Here is a 17,765-nt window from a genome sequence, read left to right on the forward strand (position 1 = left end):
AGTACATTCATCATGGACGTCAGCCCTGGACATCCATGTCAGACTCTGAGGTCCCAAGGAAACAGCCCAGGACCACTCCAGAAGACACTGTGCCTTGTCCTGTGGCAGGCTCTGGGAGTTTAGAGCGGGCCAGGGCTGCTTGCATAGGGGTGTCTGGATGCCCAGCCTGCACCTGGGACAGGAAGTTCTACCAGGGCTTGCAGACAATGCTAGCCCAGTGTGTGGTCCTGCTGCTGAAGAAGGTGCATGGCTGACTGTGAAGGTGCAAGAAGACTGTGGAAAGCACCCGGCTGTAGCTTTAGTTGAGAAAAAGAACATCTTGGCGTTACAGATAATTCAGATAATCCCTTGGATTTTGCAGTGGTAAAATTTGGTCCCAATTAGAGCGAAGAAAGAGATACGTATGGTATCTGTGTTAATTGCTTTCCACCCTCCCTCCTCCTCTTTTGTTTTTAAAGGGAGATGTTCACGGTGCTCGTGGAAAAGTATTTTTAAAGGAAAGCATACACTCCTCTCATACGTTCCCATATGCCCTCAGCCAGCTGCATAGAAAATCCTTGGATGACTTCTTTGATGAGGGTCTTCTGCAGCCCCCTGACCTTGTACCCGATGGTGTTTGTATAGCAGGCTGACACTGTGTTTGCACAAAAGTGTATGCTTTCCTGATGGATTTAGATCACGGTTGTAATTAGGACCTGATTTGAAATGTTCTTCCTTAACAGATCTTGAATAAGCTAGTAATATCACATTAAACATAGGCAGTGGGCAGACTTCCTTTAAACCCATAAATTGAGAAATTTTGATCACTGTGTTTATTTCTACTTAAAGTGTATACTTAGTGCACTGATATTTGCTGGCAAAATGCTTTTCTCAAGGAACACACTGCAACCATTTTTCACACTTCCTCCAAGATGGCCACTGGAACCTTTAAATGGATTTTAAACAGTCTCACTTTCCCAGGAGCTGTTCCATTAGTTCAGGCCCTGGTCTGCTGGGTCTGGTGTTTCCTTTGTGGATTGAGTTTGGGGGCACCATGCTCTGACTTGTCCACTACACTGAGTATCAGAGAACTCAGGTTCAGAATCCAATTCATTGTTCTTTTGCTTGGAGCTGGCTGGCAGAGAAGCTGCTCGGGCAATTGGTTTGCTGTTGGTGTGACACTTGTGTTCAGAAGGGACCAGGGGAATACGAAGCCTGCGGACTTGGAGTTGTGAAGTCCTGAGTGAGTTTATAACTCTAAAACCCGTTAACATCCCTGGGAAAGTTGATTCGTGTGTCCATTTGGGTATTAATTTCTATCCTGGAAGGCTCTTGGAAGGATTGAATAGTGTCACTGGAGAGTGCACAGTACACACAGAGGAAGGCCTGTATTTGGATGACCCAAGCAGCCACACACACACTCCCTAGCATTGTTCTAGGAAGCAGACTCCAGGCAAGTTTTCTTTTCAATAAGAATTTTAAAAATACCATTTACGTTTAGAATAGCCCCTGAAAATACTAATATGGAGGTGGTTCTCAGGGACGTGGCTACTGAGGACATCGCCGTGTAGAGGTGGCTTTCTTCAGTAAGCGGCAGAGTGAGGTCACCAATGTCATCATGAAAAATAAGAAGACTTGGTCAAGACCCGAGTCCAGATGCCAATACTTTCATTTCGCGAGGACCTGTCATGTTACTGCTAACACTTAGCAGAGAGAAGGGTGTAATCTTCCTAGAATACAGTTAGCATCTTGCTCTAATCTAGTATTCCCATTGTGTTCGGTCATCAGTTTTTTCTTACATTCAATCACATACTTTCTAAAATTATTCAGGCCTTAAAATAATGCTAGAGAATGCATAAAGAAGAATTAATTTTTAAATCAAAATTTATGAACTTTATAACATTTTTATGATAGCCCTCTTTCAATTATCTTTTCCTATTTGGCTAAAATAGAATTCGATTTTTCTGTGGGGTATTTAACATTTTGGGCCATAATCATGCTAGGGATGAATTAATAGATCTTCTCTGAGTGAACCATCAAGATGGGCCCCCCTGGGTTTGAATGTAATTAAAAATGTCAGTGAACTCGCTTGGAAGTCCATAGAGTGCTTCAGGATCATCTCGAAAATGTTAGTTGAGGACTGAAAATATTAGCCAATGTTAGTGCACACAATGCAGCCGCATCTCTCCCCTACCAGGAGGGGCTGCAGGTCCGCTCCGTCAGGCTTCTTCCCTTTCAGCTTCCTCATAGTTTTGGAGTGTTATTCTCAGATTTCCTGGGGAGATGTTTTCAGCCCAAGGCCATGGGCCCAGTTGGTGGCCACTCTAAATAAACAGCTAGTGCAGGAGACCCCAAGAGGGGACTGGGTCTCTACGTAATATCCTAGCTCTCTGCAGCCCTTCTCCCTGATTAGGCTCCCAGACTTGTCTCTTTTCTGCTTGGAAACCTCCCTATTTTTGGCAGGTTTTGAAGGGGGTGGGTCGGGAATGCTGGAAGGAGGAGGGCTGGAAGGGACTTAGGAACGTAGGTCCCTCTAATATTACGGGCTGTCCCCACCCTTCCGTCCCTCGCTATTCAGAAAGTGTGTGGTTGACCCTCCCTGACCTCTGCGTCAGAGCCCACCTGAGGAATGGAAGGTGGAAAGAGTTCGTGTTTTGGTAGAGGTCTTTTGACACAAAGCAGCTGTTTTTTGGGGTATATTTAAAACACTGGTTTTAGGAAAATGAATAAAAAATATTTTTTTAAAGTGATTACTTAAAATTAAGCAAGCTGACCTAATATATGCTTGTTTCTATTTCTTTTTAGATTTTATGTGTTCCTTTTATGCAATTGACATCCCAGATCATAATTCCCTGCTGAGATTTGAGAGTTTGGAAAATTCTTGCAGCTTTGTAACATCAGAGGTATAATCAGCTGAAAACTCATCTTTTTGAAGAGTTCTGCATCTCGCCAGTTGCCTCTTGTAACTGTGTGCCAAAGGTGAGTCTGCAGGGCTCTGCTTAGAGCAGGCGGGACCAGCGGCTCCTCTTGCTTCAAACGCTGAGTTTGCTCAGTAGGTTCTAATCTAGTGAAATGCAGCGCATGCAGCCCTGGTTTGTTGAACCACGTTAGATTTACGCTTTCAAGGGACCTGGATGGAACATTTGATTATCGCTGTTCCTGCATTCCTGTGATGGTTTTGAGTCTGCAGACAGGAAGTGGACCTGCCACCTGTGAGCTGGTAGAGCACCTCCTCTCATCTGCTCAGCACGTGGGTCTCAGATATGTTCTGAGCTGGGGCCTCCTGTGTACTGTGCTGGGACAGGGAGTTCAAAGATGAATAACTGCTTTCTAGTAAAGGTTTGATTCCAGCTCAGAGGCTAAGAAAATACGTCTATATCAAAGACGAAGCAAACAGATAAGGATTCTGAGGGTTTCTGTGAGAGATCTCATTTGTGTTACAATAGAATCATAACTGTAGTATAGCATGTGGATCCCTGGGGTCCTGTCATTAACAGATACTGGCCAAAAACATGTCACTTTGTAGCAAAAACATTTCTCAGCCTTAGATAATTTGGGACATTTGACATATGAGTACTGTTTCGTGGTATGGTTAGTCTGGTGTTCCGTCTCTGGCTGGGCTGTAAGAAGTGCGTTATGAGAAGGCACAGTTTTATTACCAGAGCATCGTCTCAGAACTAACTGCAAGGATAACCCCCAACATGCCTTCCATAAAAATCTTATTTTGCTTTAGTTATTTTGCAAATTGTTTTAAAGTATACTTGAATCTATAATTTTGGATTATGGAATCTCTTGGTATAATGACATCTATAAATTTTCCACATTAATATAAATTAAAATTTCCTCTTACTTGGTCTAAAACTACCACCAAAACCTTTGTGAATGTGTTCTTTCTCCTTGGCCAATTTTTAATCTTTCAGAACCTTCTTAATTTCAGTTGTGCCCTGTTAGATGTGTGGCATTCAGAATGGAATAAAATTAATATGTAATATTCCATGAGGGTAGGATTAAGTGTCCTGGCATTTTCGCCTTTTTATCCTTTGTGATTTCTTTTGGAGAAAGAGACACATTGTCCCATTTATTTAGGGTGGCGTGTGTTCATTGTGGTTTCCAGAGCAAGGTTCTTGGCACGCAGTTCTGTAGCCTGTTTCCACACCTTCCTCCTCTGCCTCCTCCCTCTTGCTGGGCTTTGTTGTCTTGACCCTGCCCATCCCAGGGTGGGGTTGGCTGTCCCAGCTTCAGATCCCCCCCGTACATTCATAGGGCTTTCCCAGGTCTCTATTCCATACCTTATGCAAGACAAACACCATGGGGGTGTTGGTATCCTAACCCTAGGGGATTTTTGTTATATAAGAAAACTTTTTTCGAACTTGTGGTCATTCAGCTTTTTTTATTAGTCATTCAAGTAGAACCTTTAAGACTTAGTCATTTGTAAATGTGGTCACATGTCAATCCTTCTGTCAGATTTCAAAGGAATTTAAGCTAGAAATTACAGCTCCTCAGAATCCATTAACAATTCATCAGTAGCAGAATCTGCACTACTTTAGAAAGTTCTTGATCTTCAGCGACTTTAGCAGACTTGAGGTTGCTGATATCAGGCAGGGTAAGTGATGCACTCACTTGCATCAGCATATTCTGTGTAAGCGCCCAGGAGGCATGTATTTTGCAGACAAGACAGTATGGAGAACCACACACAGACTATCATGAAAACATGCTTACAAAAATGTCTCTACCCATATAATTTTAAAGAATTTCTTTTATATCATAAGTTCATGAGATCCGTACAAAAACCCTAGTTTACTTATTAAAATTTCTTTTTGTGTTTTAGGAAAATGTTCATTGGGAAAATCATGTAATAAATATGTATTGTGAGCACCAGTTGTATTCTAGGCTATTTTTCTTGCAGTGACTATTTTAGCAGCTACAAAAATGGATAAAATATGTTCTAGCCACCCTTCCCTGTGCCCTTGTGGTATGGGGATGACCCCTGGCAGCTCTGGGACTGTGGTAACTACTATGGTAGAGGTTCCTATAGCCAGCCCTTGGTGCCTGAGGCAGGGGCGGACTGACCCTTTGGGGAGGAGTCTGGAAAAGACAGAGGATGTTATGTTTGGAAGAGTTTTAAAGAATGACTTGCGCCGAGAGATAGTGCATCCCCTTGGCACAGGCCAGGCAGGGTGCACTAGCTGGATAATGGGTCGTAGAGACACCAAGTCATTTAAGCAATAATGGGTTGGGGACCCAGCTGTATGCTGTTTGGTCATGGTCTTTGAAATGCCCACAGGACAAGTGATAGCTTGGTCAGCCTTACCATTTGGCATGCTGTATAGAAATGAAAGTGGTGCTGGCCAGGCAGAATAGTGGAATATGGTGAAATATACATTTGGTCTTTGGACTCCTTAAAATCCTTAGACTCACCAAAGTGGTAAGAGTGTCTTTTTGTATGCTAATGAGTTCTCTGATGGCTGGCAGCCCCTAGGTGGCTTCTGAATGGGGGCTGGTCACTGGAAAGACCGAGGCAGATGTAAAGGGTGGGGACTTCCAGCCCCGCATTCTTGTCTGCCCATTGAAGTTAAGGAGCAAAGTCTTGGGACCCTCCCCAGCTCTGATCATGACAACTTTGGGGAGTGGAGACCATGGGGAGAGAATGGTGGCAAACCCCTCACTTTCACACCAGAATTGTCACTTTTACACAGGCATAATCTGCACTTAATTCCTCCCATATGTACTTGAAAATTGCCTAACTCACTGTTGTTGGAGACTGGCTACTGCTTACAGGGAATGGAGGATGTGAGGGCTTTTTATGTTGTGCTGAAGATTTTTTATCTTTTGAAAAGCTAATTGTGGGTTTTTCAGGAGAAACGTGTCCTAACGGGGAGGAGGATGTTGGTGTTATGGGGGAGGAGAGACGGCGGCGTAGGTGAGGGACTCAAGGGCTAAGTAAAGGAAAGGAGACTGGACCTCACAGGTCGCGTCAGTGCTGGTGTGAGCGTCCAGAGCGTAAGTGTCGCAGTGACTCCGTGCTCTGTTCAGCTGAGCAGTGAGCAGAGAATGAAAGGTTAAGCTTGTCTGTCACCCTTACTTTCATAAAAATGCTATCCAGTAATGTTTCTTTTCATATGGGAAAGTTTTACTACTTTCTTCATAATAGCCTCAGTTTATATTAGAACAGTTTTCCCCAGAGTTCATGTACACAGGAAAATTGCCTTGAATTTGCTCCTTACTTTTATTCTCTCCTAGCTTTTGGTATTTTGGAGACTGCTGGTAGCTGACTTGGCCCCCACAGGGTTTATTTATTTATTTATTTTATTTTATTTTTTTCCTTTTTGTCTTTTTTTTCGTGACCGGCAACGGATCGCAACCCTCAGTGTCGCGCCCGCACTGGACCGGGCCCGGCAACGGGATCGCAACCCTCAGTGCTGCCCCCGCACCTCGCTCAGCCAGTGAGCGGCCGGTCTGTATGTGGGATCCGAACCCTCAGCGGGAGCGCCGCCACACTCCCAAGCGGTGCACTGTAGCAGTGCGCCACTGGGCCGGCCCTAATTTGAACTTCTAACTTTGCTTTTCTGTATTCATTTTATTTTTGAAGTAATTTATCTTTATTGTATTATGAAATTATCAAATTCCCAATAGATTAAAAAATTAAGCTCTATTTTAAATTTTATATTTATCTTTAATGTGGTATACTTTTATTTTTAACCTTAGAATGTCACTGAAGGTACTAGAAATCAATATATCTAAATTTAAAACACCTAAATATGAAGTTATGGGAGACATGAACATTTAAATCAACAAACTGAAAAACACCCAAATGATCTGGCTAATAAAATGGTTAAATTCAATACAAGTATAAGTATTTATTGGACAACACTTATGTACTAAACACTAAAGAGAAATCAACAACAGCATGACACTTGGGGATGCAGTCTACATTTTAAGGATTCGGGATAACAGTGGTTATATCATACAATATCTATTACCAGCAGTCCAAAGAAAAGATAAGCCAATTTCAAAACAACCATTTCAATCAAACTAAAAGAAAACAAAAACATTTATAAAAAAGTATAATTATATTTCATATTCTTTTTCCATGGAGTGCGCCACCGGGCTGGCCCCACAGGGTTTATTTAGAAAGACTTTTTTACATACGAGGGCACTTCAAAAAGTTCATGGAGAGATTTGTATCATCTTTTAATTCTTTTTTTTCTACGCACTCACACAAGACCCATTGCTCAGTTAAGTTCTTAGGCTGTAGCTGCCGTTGCAGGTGTGGGGTTGCAGGTCCACCAATACCTGGAAGAAACTTGAGTTTCTGCCAAAACTGAAGTGACCATCCCGGCCCCTACTGCCACTCACCATGCACCAGGACCCTAGGGGGACCCGGGGGACAGGCCTTGGCTGTTCAGGCAATTGCTTCTTCCTCACAGGCAACGAGTTTCAAGAGATGGCCGCAGCCTGTGATGCTCCAGTTTTTATAGTGTATAGATCTGTGATAATTGGTTAAATAATTGCCCAGTAAGTATTGACAGTTGCTAAAAAAGTTATTGCAGTGTTGGTTCTGCCACATCTGTCCTGTGGTGCCGTCTGTGGGAGCAGCTGTAATCCACGGGGCACTTGGTAGGTGCCTGGCACAGGGCTTGCTGCCTCTCATATTCTCTCTGGCCTCAGATGCCAATGTGATCACTCCCATTTGATAGATGTAGACACGGAGCCTTGGCAAGGGCAAAGGGAATTGTCCAAGGTCACAGACTTGAGTGTGCACAACAGCATCTTGACCAAGGTCTGCTGCTCAGAAGCCCGTGCTCTTTCTGCTCCCTGCTGTGGCTCTGACATGCCATGGCAATGAGACGGTGAAGACTATTCTCTGAGTGCTTGCCTTGAAGTAGTGCTGCGAGAGATTAAGTAACTTGGCCAAAGCCCAGTGTTCATTGATGGCAGAGCAGGCTGCGAGCTCACATCGTCCTGACCCAAAGCCCTTCTTTGTTACTGTTCCATGAATTTCATCTGGTTATTCTTTTCCCCCTAGAAAAATCTCTAGCAACTAAGTACGGTTGGGAAGAGACTCTCTTGTGGAAACTTAAGGAGGGGGCCTGAAGGAAGGCTTTGGGAGAGCTGGGGTAGGATCCAAGACCTGAATGCCCTGGAGGGCCTGGGCTTCTCATGAAGTTCCCGCTGTCAGCTTAGCAGTTCCAGAGCTGAGCCGCAGTGAGGATGCAGGCCTTCCAACTCGGCTCGTGCTGTTCCTGGTGAGGCTCAGAGCCGCCTCTGCCAGGGATTCCCAATTGACAGTCGGACCTGCTGAAAGGGAAGCTATCTTCTGAGCAAGAGGACCCTGTATTTAATAGCCTCTTCCTGTGTCGACAGTCTCTGTGGTCCTTCGCACTTCCCACGGCACCCTGCAGAGAGCAAAGCTTCATAAAATTGCACCCTAACATTTCTATGCCTGGTCTATGAAATAATCATTTTCTCATTGTTGAGGTAATGATCAAGGTTAAGCCAAGCATTTTTCTTTTCTATCTTAGCTAATGTTCCCCAGCAGTGTGGCTTCCTAGGGGCTAGAGAAATACATTAAAAACAAAAAAGAGAAACCCTGCCCCCATCTTCTTTTCCCTATGACAGATTGTAGAAACTGTCTTACTGTAGGACCCCTGCGCTGGGAGTGTAGATGTTGTGGACGTGAGAGGACAGGGCTAGAGAAACAGGCCACACCGAGCTTTCAGGGGAAGCATTGCTGCAGTGGAGGTTCTGAAATTGGGGAAGTGGAGAGTTTTTTCTTGACTTCCCTCCTCCAGAGAAACAAAAAGTATGCTCCTGCTGCGTGTGTGTCGAGGGGCAGATGGTTTAGGCTTTTATGGCAAGCTAGACCTTGAGGAGGTGATTGAGAGTCCCCAGCTCTGCCAGTATGAGAGCACTTTTTGTGATTCTACCAGAGTGTGCTGACCCCGAGGGGCACAGGTGGGAAACTGCAGAAGTGTCTCTCCTGGTAATGCCTGGTTGTCCCGGGGGCCTCATGCCTCCACTTTTGTGTGCCACTGGTGTGCCTCGCTGGACAGACCACAAACATCTGGAGTTGTAGATTTCTGCCTATCGGAATCCATTTTCCCATTGACTTTTATTGTGACATTTGAACTGTTTTCTTTGGAAACAGTGAAGTATTGGCTCCAGGATTTTAAAGTGATTTTTAAAATATCGTGAATAAATCAGACCATAAGAGATCACAGTTTAAGGGGAATGATTTGGAGGACTGTGTTACTGAGCAGTGTACTAACAGAACACAAGTGTTGCGTGGAGGTGAATCCCCTCGTGCTTGTCAGGGCTGGAGGTAACTGTGCTCCTGCAGGTGGGGACACTGAGGCTGACCTTGCATCTCCCTGTGAAGCAAATGTTTCTTCTCAGCCTTTTGGAGAGTCATGCCTGACTGGCAGCAACATTGGTGAGTTAATTGGTGAGATTTGAGCTGGACTGCTGTCTGCAAGAAGTAAGGATGATCCTAGTTTTGAGTCCACTGTGACTATTTCCTGACCAGAGCCCTTGCTCTGTGACCTTCCTATCAGGAGGCCTGCCCAGGCCACCATGTGCACAAGCCTTGGTCAGGAGCAGCCCTAAGCCACGGGGGCCACAGAGGTGACATCCCAGGCAGTTTGTCCCCTCCAGGAACATGGTGGGGATAGGGAGGGGAGAAAGGCTCTGGAGTTGGCATTTTTAGTAGTTTTTCTAAATAGCTGCCAACATTCCATTTGGGGTTTTGTTTATAATTGTTCTCCGCATAGCAGAGCACCCTGTCCATAAATGTCACGTTTCCATAGGATACTGCTTTCTGCTCACCCCTCCCCCCCCAGCAGTCATGGGGAGTGAGTGGGAAACACAGCGGACCTGAGACCCCTCAAGTCAGACTTGTGTTATTTAGAGGATCTGGAAGTGTGTGTGTGTGTGTGTGTGTGTGTGTGTGTGTGTGTGTGTGGGGGTGTGTGTGTGCATAGCAGAGCACCCTGTCCATAAATGTCACGTTTCCATAGGATACTGCTTTCTGCTCACCCCTCCCCCCCCAGCAGTCATGGGGAGTGAGTGGGAAACACAGCGGACCTGAGACCCCTCAAGTCAGACTTGTGTTATTTAGAGGATCTGGAAGTGTGTGTGTGTGTGTGTGTGTGTGTGTGTGTGTGTGTGTGTAGGGGTGTGTGTGTAGGGGTGTTGTACTTTTATAACTGTGTGTTAAGCTCCTGGCCTAGCTTGTGTGGCAGTGACATGGAGGGATAGGTTATATGACATTAAGTCTGTGATCTTGGAGTTCTCAGAACAGTACTGCATGGGCAGCTTTGTACTGCACACCTGGCTGCTGTACCTCAAAGAATTCTATGGGAAAAAAATGTTCAGAGTGTGTGAGACACCATTGGTACCTCTCCACCTCCCTTCAACTGCAGCGAAATTAGGTGCTCAGCTACCACCTGAGTCTCAGTTCCAGGAAAGGGGACCAGGGATTTCCCCAGCTTATTGGCTGAGTGGGGCCAGGCGTGGAGGGAGATAAGTGGGTTCTTGATTAGGTGCTTGGGACAGAGTGGAGAACTTTGTAGGTCAGTGTCTGCCGGCTATACACTGGGGTCACCTGGGATGTTCAGGGTCCTCCCCAGACCAACCTGGAGCGGGCAGATGGGGCCTAGATGTCAATATTGTTACATGATCTTCCTTAAAGGGACCTTTTACTCTGAGGGCCTCCATTAGAGAGTTTTCATATATTCACACTTTAGATAATTCATTAGATTTTTAAAAATCCATCCAATGACTAATTGGTATTTATTGGCAATTCTGCTCTTTGCTCCTTCTAGTGAGCTAGGAGACTCAAGGGAGACTTATCTTATGCACAGAAGTTGAACAAAATGTAATGGAGAGTCAAGAAGCAGCACATGGTGTTTTAAAACATACCGGAAAGGAAAGTGCTAATACTTTCTCCCCATGCCTTGCATTTTCTACCTTGGAAATTCTGACTTGGAGGATTGTGGGTTCCTGGAAAAGAGTCAGCAGAGAAATGATGTAGCAGAGTTCACATTATCTTGTGTGAAAGGGAAATGATCATTTTTCTTCTTTTAGGGATTTTCTACAGAGCCCTTATTTTCGCCCAGTGGGGCCATTATCTGGTTCAACAGCAGAGCACAGAGTTATTTATAACTTTACAGAAGGCAATATATACACAGTCCTCTTTCTCTGTTAGTTACATTTATATCCCCCCAAAAATGTTTGTAATGTGCTCTGTTATATAACCAGACCCTGTAGTTCTCAGTGTTGGAGACCCTGACTTCATAGTGTTCTGGTGATCAGGATTAGAGACCTGGCTCCAAGAGATCTCAGTGGAACTTATGATTAACCAAAATGATTGCTTTCTGTTCTTTGTAACTCTAGAGCAGGATACTAGGATGGTCCATGTCCCTTAGAAGGCTAACCCTGTGAGGCCCAGTTTTGTCCCATCAAGTATTTTTCTTGCAGTGTGGATGATATGTTTGTGTCATTTTGATTATCTCAGGAATGGAAAACTTAAAGAGGCTGATATATAGAATACTTCATCATCCATTTTTTTTTCTGTAAAAATGCAGCTAATAAGCCAGAAATTTATGTTTCCCAAATTAGAGCCAGATTCCAAATGGATTACATGGTAAAGGGCTCTGAACTTCTTTGTACAGTCCTAGGTCCCCTGGGTTTGGGCCATTCCTGACTTATCCCCACAGTACCCCTTCTTCTCAACACTAAGTACTAGCCTAGTAAATGTCCTTTCCTCTGAGGAGCTTCTCTCTCTCCCATCTTTTCCTGACACACTTCAGAGACATTTTATATATGCCTATATGTATGTATGTATGTATGTGTGTATACACACACATATATGTTGAAAATAAAAGGAAGGAAAAAGATGTACCATGTAAACATTAATCAGAAGAAAGCAGGGATAATTATATTAATATTAGATAAAGGACACTCTAGAGACAATTACTGGGGACAGAGAAGCATCAGCTCACCAAGAATACATAGTATTCCTACGTATGCATGCACCAAACAACAGAGCTGTGAAGTAAGCAAAGCAACAACTGATAGAAATACAAAGAGAAACAGACAAATCAACAGAAATACAAAGAGAAACAGACAAATCAAAGAGAAACAAACAGTTATACTTGGAGATCTCCATACCCCTCTCTCAACATTTGATAGAACAGCTACACAGAACGTAAGCAACAATACAGAATTCAACACCACCAGTAATTAACAGGATGAATTGACATTTATAACATGCTCCCCAACAGCAGCAGAATACACGTTCTTTTCAAGCACCCACAGAACATTTGCCATGTTAGTATCTTAGGCCAAAAAACAACCACAGCAAATTTTAGAGAATCAAAATCATAGAGTGTGTTCTCTATCCTTTCAATAAAATTTCTTATTTGTGCTTTAAAACAGTAACAAAAAAGTCAATCTCAAAAGGTCACGTATTGTACAATTCCATTTATATAACAGTCTCAAATGACAAAATAATAGAGCTGGAGAACACATCAGGGTTTACCAGGGGTTGGGGATGGTTGTCAGGAAGGGAGGTGGATGTGACTCTAGAGTGTTAGCATAAGGGTGATCTCCATGGAGATGAAATAGTTCTGTATCTCAATTGTGGTGGTGGTTACATGAATTTACATGTGATGCAATGACAGAACCATACACTATGCTAATGTCAGTTTCCTGGTTTTGATATAGTAGTGTAGTTGCATGAGATGTAACCACCGGGAGAAGCAGAGTGAAGGGTACCTGGGGCCATTGTGTACTATTTTTGGAATTTCCTATGAATCTATACTTATTCCACAATTAAAAGTTTAAATGTTTTTTAAGAAGAAAAAAACTTTTATAAAATAATTCATTTCTTCTTTTTACAATAGTCTGTAGTTTGGGATCTAAGAAATTTCCAAGTTTACCTTTGATGAGTAAATCATAAAAGGAAGATGGAAATAGAATGGCAGCAGAGGAGAACTAGGCTCATTTCAAGGTCGTTGTACAAGGGTATGTTTTCCTTATTAGCAATTTTCCCTATTCCCTACTTGGAGCCTAACCATACTTTTTTTGTTTTCATATACAGCTATAATCCATGATAACTTACCCTGTAACTAATGTTATCAAATGAAAATAAAATACAAACAATATGCTCTGACCATAAGAATGCTGCAGGTAAAGCCCCATAACAACACATACACACACCTCAAAAAAATGTGATGTGCAGTATTTAAGCATGTGATAGGTAATGACTTAGCTCACTCTTCCACTTAAGAGTCAAAACTTTCACTCTTTCTCAAGGCTGAAAACAGTAGAAAGGTCTTCCTAGCTGCTGTGGGGGTAAAATAAGAGCTGCATGTGAGCACATAGGAAATTAGAATGTGCTCTGTGCAGGGCAAGGTCCTCACTCACTCATCTTTTTCGCTGCAACTGCGTCAAGATAGTGGTCACTGCCTGAAATATCATCTTTTGATAGAAACCATAGCTCTGGGTATGCGTTTACACACTCTGTTTCTCCGAGATTTATACCTTTCCAAAAATAGGTATTTTCTTACCAGAACCCAAATGAGCTGATGCCTCATTTTAGGTCCCCAGCCCTGAGTGGCAGTCAGGTGGCAGTGGAGTGCCCTGCATAGGGGCCTGGCCACACTGACTGGTGTCTCAGCAAGGTTCAGCTAGTGCTAGCTGTGAAATACTAACTCTTAACGCTCCTGCCTAATGCTTGGCCTCCACGCTTTCCTTATAAAATTCTGTTTGTGATATTTGATAAACAAAATGCTAAAGTGTCATTTACATACTTACTGGGCATAATAATAAAACAAATACCTGCGACCCCACCTCCCACCTTTAAAACTAGAATGTTATCAATACCACAAAAACTATGGTGTTCTCCACCTGTCCCATTGCCTCTCGCCCGCGGGGGTTATTTTAGAGCAGTGTCGGATGTACAGAAGTATTGCAAAGACAGCACAGAGAGTTCGCTCATAGCTAGCATCTAGGTTCCCCTGATTTTGGCATCTTACACTGCTGTGGTACACTGGTCACAATTAGTGAACTGATATTGGTACGTTACTGTTAACCAAAGTCCATACTGTATTTGGGTTTTAAAATTTTTACCTGATGTTCTTTCTCTGTGCCACGATCCCATCCTGGATACTGTATTATATTTACTCATCGTGTCTGCTTAGGCTCCTCTTGGCTCTGACAGTTTCTCAGACTTTCCTTGTTTTTGATGACCTGAACAGTTTTGAGGAGTCTGGTATTTTGGAGAAGTCCCTCTATTGGGAGTTGTCAGGCATTTTTCTTGTGATCAGATGACGTTATGGGTTTTGGGGAGGAAGACCCCAGAGCGGTAGAGTGCCTCCTCTCGTGTCAGTTCAAGAGTGCATCCTGCTGATGTGGCTTATCACAGTTGGTGTTGACCTTGATCATCTGGCTGAGTCAGTGTTCATCAGGTTTCTCCACTGTAAAGTTACTCCCCTAATCCCTTTCCATACTGTACTCTTTGGAAGGAAATCTCTAAGCACAGCCCACCCTTAGGGATGAGGAGTTATCCTCCGTGTCCTTGAGGACAGAGCATCTACATGTTGTTTAGAATTCCTCTGTGTGGGAGATTTGTGTCTTCAGTCTCATTTATTTATTTACCAGTCATTCATTCTCTTGCTTTTTAAAATTAGTTTCACCTTTGAGAGGAAAAAGAAACTATTTTTCTACTCTTTCACAGCACAATCATCAACACAGAACCGACTTCTGTTACCAAATGTGTAGGGATTTCTCCCCACAAGCAAGCAAGCCAGCAGTTCTCCAGCGGACACCTGCTGAGTGTCCTCTAATTCAACTCCAGCACTGCCTACCTGGAGATAGCATCAGATCCCACAAGTTGAGGGCTCAGTCCCCAAGACTGCGCCCTACTTGTGATGCCAGTCACAAGTGCCAGGTTATTTTACCTGTGTTTCTGACTGACTGGCTATAAACTGGGGTTCGCACAACCCCATCCTTGGGTTCGAATGATTTTCTGAGCAGCTCAAAGAACTAGGGAAACATTTATGTTTACCAGTTCATTACAAAGGGTATTACAAAGGATACAGATGAAGAGTTGCACAGGGCAGGTATGGGGGAAGGGTCACTGAACTTCCATGCCCTCCCCAGGCACCACCCTCCAGGAACCTCCGTGTGTCCAGCTATCCAGAAGCTCCCCCAACCCTGTGCTCTTGGGTTTTTAAGGGAACTTTGTTATGTAGGCATGATTGAAGCATGGACAAGCGTGTAGAAAAGTGATTGGATAAACAGTGTGATCTAACACTAACATCCTTTGGGGGATATTCAGCAAAGTCTGTGTGTTCAGATTCTTCTTAGACCCTGTACAGCATTCCTTCCTCCCAGGCATGGGGCAGGCCCCTCCTGAAGTGGCGGTCTTATTACCTGCTATGAGACAAGGTAGGTCAGAGAATTTCCTTATGGCCAGCTTCAAGACAGAGAGGTAGGGGAAGGTTAGAATCATCCTGGAACCGTGGATGAAAATCAAAATACACTTGCCATCACATCACAACTGCATGCATTTGTAAGCCTCAACATCATTGTTAGTTTTGCCAGTTGTAGGGCTTTATGAAAATGGAACTGTGAGTATGTATGCAGTCCTTTGACTTTTTCCCCATATTCCTTCCTGTTTCTAGGAGTCATCTGTGTGGTTGTAGGAAGCCATGATTTCTTCGTTTTCACTGCTACTGACAATGAGTTATGCGGCTGTACCACCCGTTTCCCCCTCTCCTGTTGATTGGTTGGGGGGTTTCTCTTCTTTAGCTGTCATAAGCCATGCCACTTTAACATCCGCTATGTAGTTCCCTGACGCACAAGTGCGAGACTGTCTCAGCCACACTAAGAAGGGGTGGAATTGTCGCCATGTGTACGTACAGCATTGTTCAGCTTTACAGGATAATTCCAAATTGTTTTCCAAAGTAGTTATTCCAGCAGAATATGAGGTTTCCCATTGCTTCTCAGCCTGACACGTTATCAGCCGTTTGCATTTTTACCCATCTTGTATAAAGCGCTATCTTATTGTGGTCTCAGATTATACATGAGGTTGAGCTTTATTTTTTATGTTTATTTATTATTTGTGCTACCTGACTGTGCAGTGTGCCTGCTTTTCAACTAGGCTGTTGGTCTTCCTCTTGCTGAATTGTAGAAGAATTTATATGTCCTGGATACCAGTCTTTGTCATTACACGTGCTGCTTGCAACGGTTTCTTCACAAGCATATTTAGTCACATTTTGACCTATGAAAATCAATAATTCCTACATGGGAATTCACTGTTAAGCCAGACTTTCTGTTTAATGAGAACACAGAGGTTTTTACTGTGCCAACGATGGATACCACTATTTATAAATTCTGACATTTTCACATAACAGGAAAATCCTGTATTGCCACAGCCCTGCTGAAAGGGCCATACGCATTCTGAATTACTTCAGTGTTCAGCAGCCTGCTTTTAAATTAGATTTTGGGTATGATAAAGATAAATGGTACAGATATAAGTGCTGGAATTTCATTAATAGTACTTAATTATTTTTAACCAGGCAAGTAATCTGGTCACAGGCTGTGGCTTCTCAGTAATTTAGAGAGCTTTGCTAAACTTTTGTCTTTTATCATCATTGCTGCACTAATCAGTTCTAAAAAGAGTTGGAAGATTCACTCTTCATTATCGATCTGTATTTCATGAATATTTATGTATATTCCATGTACTTTCAGCCTTTTACTCAAAGTAGCTGAAGACTATAAAATTTAAATTTTTTAATGGAATTCTTTTACAGCTTTTATCACATGAGTAAAGGACCTCTTATTATGTAGGATAACAGTGAATTTATCAAGAAGTAGGCTGGCTTTAAACGATGCATCCCAGATTTGAATCCGGCTGTCAGCTGGGCTCAGTGCGCCGCGCTGGCTGGTGGTGTCACCTCTTCCCTCCTGTGCGGCCCTCCTGTCCCCTCTGTCACACACTCACTGAGGACACTGATGCGGGCGCCCTTCCGAGTGTTGGTTTACAAGGAGACAAAGTCCTGGTCTCAAGGAATTACATTCAGATTCAGTGAGAAAAAATGGGCAATAAATACAGGTGGTGGGCTTCAGCACACAGGAAGGACAGCCTTCAGCGGGGGTGTCCAGACACCACTGTGACACGGGGGGAGGCTGGTCGCAGCATAGGTAGCTGGGGACGCTTTCTTCTGAGTGAGTGCTTTTCTCAGTGAAGTAAGAAGGAAGGTCATTTGTCACCTGAAACTGTGGAAAGGGGAGGAGGTACTGGAGAGTGGAGAAGAAGGGTATGAAATAGACCCTCTGAAGCAGGGAAGGGCATCCACTTGGGACGTGGAGTATGTTGCCAGGTGGCACCGGGGGTCAGCTGGAAGCTAGCACACAGAAATGTCACATGGGACTGGCAGCCCCAGGCAGGCGTGGAATAAGTGAGAGCTGGATTCACCCAGAGCTGGGGCATGGAGGAGGGAAAGTAGTATTTATGAGGGGTTTTTTTTTTCTGATTATAAAAATAGTAGAAATCCTAAACACTGAGGAAAGTTCTTAACATTTTTTCTATATAATTCCTATACTTTTTAATGAAAAAAATACATATTTGGAAAATCAAAATCTGGAACATATTATACATGCATCTTATACCTGCTTTCCCCAAACTTTTACTATATGTTTACTATATGTTTTCGTGCTGTGCTATCAGGTTTTTTAAATGCCTTCTTTTTTTTTTTTTTTTTTTTTTTTTTTTTTTT

The 17,765-nt window shown here is 43.4% G+C and overlaps 1 protein-coding gene across 2 annotated transcripts in view; it reads left to right on the forward strand.

Moving 5' to 3' along the window:
• Window positions 1–2,814: 2,814 nt before the first annotated feature.
• Window positions 2,815–17,765, forward strand: part of NCK2 (NCK adaptor protein 2) — a 69,215-nt gene continuing 54,264 nt past the window's right edge. For both annotated transcript variants that reach the window (XM_008577369.1, XM_008577370.1), the window contains exon 1: window positions 2,815–2,958. The gene's annotated coding sequence lies outside the window, so the exon portion shown is untranslated. The remainder of the gene's footprint in view (window positions 2,959–17,765) is intronic.

Source organism: Galeopterus variegatus, unplaced genomic scaffold (genome assembly GCF_000696425.1).
Source record: "Galeopterus variegatus unplaced genomic scaffold, G_variegatus-3.0.2 Scaffold1499, whole genome shotgun sequence".
Classification (NCBI taxonomy): domain Eukaryota; kingdom Metazoa; phylum Chordata; class Mammalia; order Dermoptera; family Cynocephalidae; genus Galeopterus; species Galeopterus variegatus.